The sequence below is a fragment of the Antechinus flavipes genome, chromosome 1 (genome assembly GCF_016432865.1).
Source record: "Antechinus flavipes isolate AdamAnt ecotype Samford, QLD, Australia chromosome 1, AdamAnt_v2, whole genome shotgun sequence".
Lineage (NCBI taxonomy): Eukaryota > Metazoa > Chordata > Mammalia > Dasyuromorphia > Dasyuridae > Antechinus > Antechinus flavipes.
In genome coordinates, this window is record NC_067398.1 from 245347363 (window position 1) to 245358076 (window position 10714).

The window sequence follows — 10714 nt, forward strand, 5'->3', positions numbered from 1 at the left end:
TCTCCGGACTAGGCCTGGCAGTCGCTAATAGCAGCGGACCCGGCCAACGAGCGCCCCGCCCCTTCCTGCTTCTTCCCTCCCGACTGCGGCTTCGTTAAGGACTCGACTTCCCAGTCGCCCGCTCCTACTGAGGCGGGTCAAGCAGGCTCTGCTCGAGAAAGGCTCTGTCCTTCACGGGCGCCTTTACGTGCTAAGGTCATTGAGAGGAGGGAAGCTGCATCCAGCCGGCCGCCCCTCCTTCCTTCCCTCCCTCTGCTTGTTCATCCTTACGCTGTCTCCTCCTCCACTTCTCCATTCAGCCGCCCATCTCCCCTCCCTCCACTCAGCCATTCATTCACCCATCTCCCCTCCCTCCCACTCAGCCATTCAGCCTCCCATTTTCTTTTCCCTCCATTTATTCATTCATTTATTCGCCCATCTCCCCTTCACTCCACTTGGGCGTTTATTCACCCATTCCCCTCCCACTCACCCATTCATTCACCCATCTCCCCTTCCCTGCACTCATTCATCCATTCTCCTACCTCTCCTGTCAACCTGAATTCCAGAGAAAAGAGCCAATATGGCAAAATTGAGTTCTTTACTTAGGGCAAGTGAGTTGCAGTTCGAGATGCCAGACAGTAAGTGATGGGGAATTTAGGAGGGAATACAATTTATATATAGTATTAAGGCAGAGGGATTAGTCAGATTTCAAATGGGAGAGGCCAGGCTGCAAGGGGAAGGGGTTAGGCAGAGGGAATGGCCAGGCTGCAGGGGCATCTCTACATTTCACTTGGTAAATTTTTTGCATAAGGATCAAAAATCCATAGATTTTTGGAATCTTAGGAGGAGAAAGTTTGGGGCATTTACAAAATTAGTCTGAGGCAGAGGGTGATGTCTGGTCAGTCTCAGGCGATTCATAGATCTGGTAATCAGGACAAGGTCCCATTCAGTCAGCTGAGTTTGACATTATTCCCCTTCACCCATCTGTCCATCCATTCATTCTCCCTCTCACACATTCATCCAAACACTTCTCTTCCCTCTACACACTTATCCATCTCCTTTCAGTCACCCGTCCACACATAGGAAATAATAAAGACAAGGTAATAGGATGACTAGAATTAATTAAGAAGGATTGGGAAAGGCTTCTTTTAGAAGCTACATTTCAGTTGAGTCTAAAAAAGCCAGATCCATATCCAGCAGTGTTTTGTTTCTAAGAGAATAAGAAGGCCAGTGTCACTGAACTGTAGGAAGTGTATGTGGTGTCAAGTCCTGAAAGAAATCAAAACCTTGATTTAAGGAATAAAGCCATTTCTTTCTCTAACTCATTTTACCAAAGAAACTGAGGCAAACACAAAATGAAGTTAAATGGCTTGCCTAGGAGTCACACAACCACCTAGCTACATTAGTTGGGCTAGCACTAAATAAATTATTCAATGGCCTTTCTCAATGACTAAAGCCCTGAGTGAGAACTGACAAGGTCTTTTAAACTAATTGTGTCTGAAAATACATAATTTGGACCTCTCCCAACCTTCATACTCTGTGCCAAAAAAGTAACGTTGAGGTCCAAAAAGGAGACCACAAGAGGGTTGCAAGGTATCTCAAAGGAATTTGCAGGCTTGAACCCATCTTCCAATCAAGGAGCAAAGTTTATTGTAATTGTAACACCAATTGAAGCAGGCTAAGTTCCAAAAGGATTTAGTAAAGAATGAGGAGAAAGATAAATTGTGTATCTATCAGTCCTCCCTTTGGTATGTACTCCTCTTCTGGATGGGCTTCAGGATGGGGAGTTTAACAGCCCTTTCAGGATTTACTTTAGCATAAATTGGGTAGGCCTGACAAACTTATTTGTTTCTCCTTGCTTGTGACCAGCGAAAATAGGTTTCACAAGGAATTGGAGAACATTTTCCCCAAAATGAGTAGTTTGGTATAGGCCAAAGAGAAGTTTCCACTGGTTGACCTCTAGGATTAGAAACCAGTATGAAGGTATTTGAAACCACCGAGAAGGAGAAAGAGTGTACCCCTTTCTTTAGCAAGGACTTGTTCCTGAAAGCTGTGTAAGAGAGCTTAGGAGTCAGGGAGCTGAGGAATCAAAGGTGCCATGGTCAAAGGCAAAAAGGCAGCAGCAAGGACAGCTGAATCTGCAAACTTGTTTACCTTTTTGTTACTGAGGCCCCCTGCTAGTGGCTGCTAGGAATCTACTTCTGACCAGCAGAACAAATCCCTTCATGTGAGAGGAGACTCTCAGACAAGACTGAGAGACAGTTGCATTCTCTGACCTCTCTCCTCTTCCCTCTTGCCTCAGATTTATTTCTTTCCTAATTCACAAGCCACATCTGCATCAGTAAAACTGATTTGCAATTCCTTCGGGGTGTTATGATTCACAGCTTTTGGAGAACTGACCTGCCCCTTCACATTTAGGCATGGTCCTTAGCACTTGGCCTGAAATGAATCCCCCTTCTAGTGTTCTTTACAAAACAACAGAAACCAAAGTCTGTGCACAGCTTGCAATAAACTGTAGAATTTCCCCTGCATACTTGAGGGAATTTATTTATTTATTTTGCTGTCAAAATCCCCCTTTCTTTTCATATAGCCCCTTGGCATGCAAAACATGAAAGGCATATTTAGAGTCAGTATAGATGTTCATTCTTGTTCCTTTCCTCAATTCTAAAACTGTGAAGGCAAAAATACTCTCAACCAGGTGGGGAGTTAGAACCTCCAATGGTTGACGTAGAATGAGCTTAGAGACTTCCTCAATTAGAAGAGCCATGGCAGCTACTGTTCTAAGGCAAGAAGGTCACCCTAAAGACACCAAGTTTCTTTGTGAAGTAAGCAAGGGGTCCCAGAAATTGAGTCAAGACCTTTAGGACCTGGCTCTGCCTTCCATCAGTGTACAATGTAAAAGGCTTTAGGTAGGGCTAAGGATGGGGCAGAAATTAATTTAGCTTTCAGGTTCTTAAAAACCTTGGCCTGATTAGGGATGCATTCCAGGGGAATTGTGTCAGGGCCTTGAATAGAATCAAAGAGGGCCTTAGCAATAACCAAAGTTAGGTATAAAATCCAACCATGCTCAAGAAAGTACACAGCTGTTTCTTTAAGGAAGGTGCTGAGAATGGTCAGATTGCTTCCTCTTTGAGTGAATGGGAGGTGGGAATTAATCCATGTCCGAAATACTTAAAAGATTGATAGGCAATGTGGGCCTTTAGACAAAGAAACCATCACCCCAGGAGATCAGAAAGTTAAGGGTTTTTAAGGCTACAGCCAGAGAATCTCTTGGGTTGGACTGTAAATCAAGATACCATCTATATCCTGGATAGCCAGGGCCTGTCCAAATATGGGGGGCTGTCATGAAAGCCCTGAGCTACCGCCATGTTATAAACATGGCTATCCATGTTAATTGGTGGGGGCTACATTCCCTTGGATTTGCCACTTCAAAGGCAAAAAGCAATTGTCTTTATGCAATAGTATGCAAAAAAAAAGTATCTTTAAGATCTAAAGTAGAAAACCATTGTATGTCCCTGGGATACTTGTATTGTGCTCATGGCTTCTGACTACTTGTTCTGCTTATAGAAATTTGCTATAAGAGGAAAGAGCAAGGACATGATTATAATAGCAGCAAAACAGGTCTTTCACAGGATAACGTATCCTTAACTCTGACAACCAATCATGCATAACAATTCCACCTCATAGCTAGACTCAGGAATAATCAAGTAGGAAACAAAGAAACAGAACCAGGAAACTGAGTCAGAAGGATCCCCCTTGAGCAGAGACTAAGATTGTCCTCCCAGCTCTTGCCCAGATAAGATGTCCGTCCACCTGTGACAGTGCAGAAAGACATCCTTCTGAGTAACATGGCATTTCTCTCAAATAATGGGTTAAAACTCATCCTGGTGCTATGGATCAATCATTAAACAAATTTAGTTTAGAAAATATACTTCCTAAACAGTCAAAATTCTCAGGACTGATGACTTTGTTTACCCTGATGGTTTCAAGAAAACTGGCAAGCTTACAAATTAAGAAAAGTTGATAGAGACCCTAGGGAAAGGGCTGAACTTGCTGTTGCCCACAAATATTCTTAGTGTTTTCATGGGCTGTGCTATTTGATACCTTCCCCCTCTCTGTGAAGAAGGAAAAAGGTGGTGCACACCTTCATACTTAAAGGTGAACTGATAAGGCTTTTGCCTCATCTCTCTTGTTTCATATACAGTAATTACCAATTTTAGGTTTAATGTGATGACAATAACTCCAAATAACTTAGTTTAAAATTTTAGAATTTTTCTAATAGCCAAATAGTTCTAACTGTAATTTCTAGTAAAGGTGAAAATACCCAATTCCCTAAATTACATTTACAAAATATTATAAAATAGGATTAGCAAGGCAAAATAAACTGTCTACCTTCTTTTGGTTGTTCAGTTTGTTCTGTGCCCAAACTGTTGTAGCTTTGGAAGTTCTCTGAGAGGATTTCTAATCCCGTAAATCTATTTCCCTAGAGAGAAAACAAAACAATTCTTAAAATTGAGATATAAAAGATTTTAAAGTTGACTTAATTTTAGTTCATGAGAGTCCCTAATCTCTAAATAAATTCTCTGGCATCCCAGAGAAAGTGGAAAGGTGGCAAAGGTTCCCTAGGAATCTAGCTGAAAATTGCAAGAATTTCCAAGTTTGGGCATCCCCATTCAATGAAAATTTGCTGCTTAAGAGCTTAAGAGGACCCAGACAAGCCTTCTCCCAGTTGTTTGGGGTGTCCTAGCTAGAGGATTGAGAAAAAATATTAGAGATTTACCTTAATAAAGAGAGGATAAAGCCAGGGGAGGACAGACTTCCCATATGGGCCACCAAATTTTGAGGTTCAGAAAGGAGAGCCAAGAGGTTGGGATCACAGACCAGTCTTTCACAGTGTCTCAAAAGAATTTGCAGGCTTGAACCCATCTCCAAGTGAATGGGCAAAGTTTGTTGTAATTGTAACACCAGTTGAAATGGGCTAATTTCCAAAAGGATTTAGCAAAGAACAGGAAGATAAATTTATAGGTCAAATCTGGAGACCAGAGCTTCATGTTACTTATTTGCTAATTTTATGGCTTACAGGTAGATTTGAGGGGTGGTCTATTCACTATTGTTTCAAGAGCTTGGTTATCACTGATCATGATTATCTATCTGACTGTAATGTTTATAGGACTATCCTAAGGCCAGAAGACTTTATAATTACTGACAGACAGATTGTCAGAACAATAGCACTTTAAGAGGACTTTAGGATTACTGCTATATTTCCCTTAGAGTACCCCTTCAATAAGACACTTCTGATTGGTAGACATTTTAATAAGGAGATGGGTTAAGGTTCCCTCAGCAGAAATGAGTTCTCTCTACCACTTGAATTTTAGTTAAGAGGGTGTTGGGTGAAGTTACAAAGGTGGACAATAGCAACATGGAGATATAAAGTAAAATAATAGAATTGAGACTCCAATTACTTGGAGCTTACCTGAGTAAAGGATGGAGGTAATTACAAAAGCATGATGGTTAGCCAAGTTTTTACAGAATGTGAGTGAAGGATAAAGTTATAAGGATAATGAGTTTAGACTCACACCTTATGGGAAGAAAGTAAACTTTTAACAGCTTAATGAAGTCTTAGAAATAGAATTAAAATCAGTTTTCAATTTTGAACTGATAGCTTTCTAGCTACATTTCTAGTTATACTCCTATTCAACTGTCACTTCACTTACTCATCCTCATCTTTCTTGACCTCTCCATAACATGTTGTCTCTATTGACCACCTCCTGTATACTTTCTTTACTGAGTTTTAGTCATAGTGCTCTTTTTTCATTCTCTTAAATTTTCTGACACCTTTGAATTTTCTTTGTTATATCTTTATCCCTAACAATGAGTGATAGGAATAGCTAAATGACAAATCACTCCACTACCTTTGCCACAAAATCCCCTAATGTGCTCAACAACAAACAGTTTGTGCATCCCAAGAGTCTCTTCTAGCCCCTTCTATATCTAGACTGTCTTAAAGAATCCATTGATTCCCATGGGTTTAATTATCATCTTTATTATTTTTTATTTTATTTTTCCAAATGCATGCAAAGATAGTTTTCAACATTCACCTTTGCAAAACCTTGCATTTCAAATTTTCTCCCTTCCCCAAGATGGCAAGCAATATAGGTTAAACATGTGCAATTCTTCCAGACACATTTCTATATTCATCATTCTGAGGAAGAAAAATCAGTAATTATCATTTTTATGCAGATGATTCCCAAATCTATCTTTCCATTTCTAGTTTTCTGAAGGCCTCTCAGGCATTTCAAATAGGATTTCCACAGGCATCTCATAAAGTCAACATATCCAAAATAGAACTCATTTTTCCTCCCCTGCTGAATTTTTTCCCTCCCAATTTCTCTATGTCTGGGAAGGACACCATCATCCTTCTAATCTCCCAGATTTGCAATCTTAAGAGTTAACCTTGATTTCTTACTTTTCCTTACCCCACATGTCCAATTAATTTTCAAGTTTTGTCAATTCTACCTATATATCTTTTTCATCCGTCCTTTTGATTCACTTGGTCATCACCCTAGTTAAGACACATATCACTTCTTATGTGGACAACTGAAATAACCTTTTCATTGATTGTCCTGCCTGAAATGCCCTGTCCCCCTTTCAATCCTTCCAACATTTAGCTGTCTTTTCTTGAAGGATAGGTCTGACTATATTACTCAGCTCAACAAACTTCAGTAATTCCCTATTTCCTCCAGGATCAAATAAAGTTCTTGGATGGTTTTCAAAGCTCTTCATATTTGGCCCTTTTCTACCTTTCCAGTCTACTTTACATTCTGCTCCCTTCTATAATCTCTATGATCTAGCTGATGAGGTCTTCATTGTTAGGTGTGGTTAGCAGAGGAATCGATAAAAATTAATCTCTTAGGTAAACAGAAAGAAGGTTCTAATAATAGAGATCAATTTAGTTCCTTGGTTACATCCTCCAAAGGTTATCCAGTCAGAAATCTAAATTTCCCTATAAAACAACTTATGGCCCATGGCTTTGCTGCTACATTCCTTTGGGTCAGCCCCTCACACCACTTTGCCATGTGGTGTCTTTTTCCTTCCCCCATGCCATGTGGCATCTCCCCTAATTCCACTGTGCTTCCCAAGCCCACATCTCCTCCTTATAGCTAACTAACTCTTTTAGGATGATAAGGGTGTTCCCTTTCTACTGGGTAATTGTGAGTTCCACGGAGGAACTTGTCTTTCATATGCTCTCCCATTCTAATTTATATTTATCATTCCCAGTATTTATTATATCTCTTCATTTTTGTCTGTAACCTGTTCTCCTAAATAAATCTACCTTTTGCCAAAGAGAATGGCCATTATGAATTCTTCATGTGACTGAACCCCAATTTTTGGTGCCTGCCATCATTTCGTGATAAACCCCACATCATAAATTACATTGATAGGATATAGCATATAGGGGAAAAAGCAGTAAGGAGGTCGTTTCCCCCCCACCACCACCACCACCACCACCACCACCTTTGAGTGCTTCTGTTCTAAGTATCTGTAATGATTACTCTAAAATCTTTTGTTTTTAGAATCAGTGATCCTGAAGTTCCTCCACTTTAGAGTGTTCTAACAATCTGTCCCTCAATGATTGTAAAAGGCTTCTGGCCTAGGACTATGATAATATTTCTTCCCTTAGGCTTTAGGGAAGATACATTTGTGATCCTGAGACCCTCTGACCCCCCTCCCCAGAGTGCTATTGTTCTGACAATCTGTTAATGATTCTAAAATCTTCTATTCTTAGTCCTACAAGACTATTCTACAGGATTACTATCCTATAGAACTGACAGACAGATAATATGCTGGTCAGTGATAACCAAATTCCTGAGACAATAGTGAATAGACCCTCCCTCAAACTTACTTGAAAGCCATAAAATTATCAAATAAGTAACATGAAACTCTAATCCAACTCTGTCCTATAAATCTATCTCCTTTCTCTCGGTTTCTTGCTAAGTTTTATTTTGTATAGATTTATATATGTGCGTGCTATTTTTCTGCATAGAATATAAAATCAATTACATTTTCATCTTTGCATCCCATTGGGCCTCCCACATAATGGGAACATGATAAATATTTATTTGATTGATCCATACACTTGTATACCCATAGATTGCGTTTTGTCCTTTGTTCTTTAAGAGGATCATGATATTAAGGAAGTTATGTCATGACATTCAAGTGAATTGGATTTCAGTGAGGGAGGGCTGTGCAAAACTACCTGCTTCACTTTCCCTTCCAGAGCTTTCTGGGTTCAGTGACCAGTTATAGATCAGGATGACTGCAGATGGCCCTAGATGAAGTGGGAGAACTTGGCCTTTTTAAGCTAAAATCTTTACTAGGTTTCTGTTTGATCGAGACTATACCCATTCAGGGCTAGGTTTCTTTTACAGAGTCCCCCCACCAAAAACAAAAACAAAAACTAATAAATCTGGGAGGGGAAGACCCTCAGAATTTCTGGCCAAAGCAGAATTTATTGCTATTTAGGTCACTCAGATTCAATCAGAACCCAAACCACTTGGGGGTTGGACTTGTGAGAAATGAATGGACATTTGTTTTTCACAGATATGAAAATTAAATTGGAGAAATGAAACTTAAGGTAGAAAATTGAAACCCATAAGGACATCAAGGAATAATCAAGAATGGAATTTATTTTTCCCCAAAAGAAAGTAAGCTCCTTCTGTGTAGAGGGGACTGACTTTTGTAATCATCGATGATGGTCTGAGATTTAAAAAGAATTTTTTTGTTCTTTGCTTTTAGCTCTCCTTTGTTATCCTTCTCCCTTCTAGAATGTAAGCTCCTTGGGAGCAAGGACTGACTATGTAATGAGAGGTGGAGATTCATGTAACTTCTGTAACATCTGATTAATGGGAAATCAGGGGAGGGACTTGTGCTTCAGAATAGAAAATAAAATGCTCCCAAAGGTGTGTTTATTCACCTAGGCACCCATTCTTTTTTTTTTTTTCTTTTTTTTAATTTTTTAAAATTTATTTTATTTTATAATAACTTTTAATTGATAGAATCCATGCCAGAGTAATTTTTTTACAACATTATCCCTTGCACTCGCTTCTGTTCTGATTTTTCCCCTCCCTCCCTCCACCCCCTCCCTAGATGGCAAGCAGTCCTATATATGTTAGATATGTTGCAGTATATCCTAGATACAATATATGTTTGCAGAACCGAACAGTTTTCTTGTTGCACAGGGAGAATTGGATTCAGAAGGTAAAAATAAGCCGGGAAGAAAAACAAAAATGCAAATAGTTCACATTCATTTCCCAGTGTTCTTTCTTTGGATGTAGCTGCTTCTGTCCATCATTTATCCATTGAAACTGAGTTAGGTCTCTTTGTCAAAGAAATCCACTTCCATCAGAATACATCCTCTTATAATATCGTTGTTGAAGTATATAATGATCTCCTGGTTCTGCTCATTTCACTTAGCATCAGTTCATGTAAGTCTCTCCAAGCCTCTCTGTATTCATCCTGCTGGTCATTTCTTACAGAACAATAATATTCCATAACATTCATATACCACAATTTACTCAACCATTCTCCAATTGATGGGCATCCATTCAATTTCCAGGTTCTAGCCACTACAAACAGGGCTGCCACAAACATTTTGGCACATACAGCTCCCTTTCCCTTCTTTAGTATTTCTTTGGGATATAACTAGGCACCCATTCTTGCAAGAATGTGAAATAAATCTTTCCAGTGGAGTTCTTGGTAAGATATTATATTTCTTACAGCTTGGAACCTATTGTTGGCCAATCAGTGAAAATCAGAATGGTTTAGTTTTAAGGCAAGGTTCTTGAGAAAAAAATCTAGCCAAAAAAAACCCAAAATAAAGAAATTATAATTTTGATCCAGGGATACTATTGTGAAAGACTAGGGTCTAACTGATTCCCACAATAATCCTCATACTTGCCCCCTTCCTCTGCTCTATTCAGCTATTGGTTGTTCTTACCCCTTAGAAACTCCCATACAACTGCTCCAAGTAGGGAGGGGAATGCCTTTAATCTCTTTAAACTAGCCCTCTCCACCTATGGATGTCTGGGCCAAGGTTCTCCCTGATTTCTCACAGTTTCCTCACCAGGGGGTATTTGGGACAGGGCCTAGGCATGTCTCTTCATTCTCTCCTTACCTCAGTTTCTCTCTCTACATCACTTTCTAGTTGCATTGCTTCTGGGGCCACAGGATTCAGCATGCTTTACCAGGGTGTGGTGAGCCATGGCATTTCTATAGCTCTTTGAAGATGAGGCATTTAAGCAAATTATCTCAGCAATCGGGCAAGAAACTTGCTCAAAAATGGAGCATAACCATGTTTGTTCTAGAAGGAAAAACACCTGGGTTTTGAAGTAGTATATACTCTAATTCCCCCTCCACCATCTTAATAATGTCTTTTGGGGCTATTTTGGGAATACCCCCACATTCTATTTTTATGCAGAATCTATATTCTCTCTCCCTTTGTTTTTTCATCCTATGCATCTAAATGATTGCTGTTTTCTTCTCTATTGCAGGACAATGGCTCATAAAATGTTTCTTAACCAAGAAATTAACCTGAAGGGTCATCTAAGAGATTTTCCTGGTGGGGTGTGCAGATGAAAACAATTCATTCCTATAGCCTTAAAAAGGGCTGAAGCAGAGGCTGTGAAGGCTTAGAGGTTGGTCAGAAATCAGAGATGGACCATTGTCTTTTTTCTGG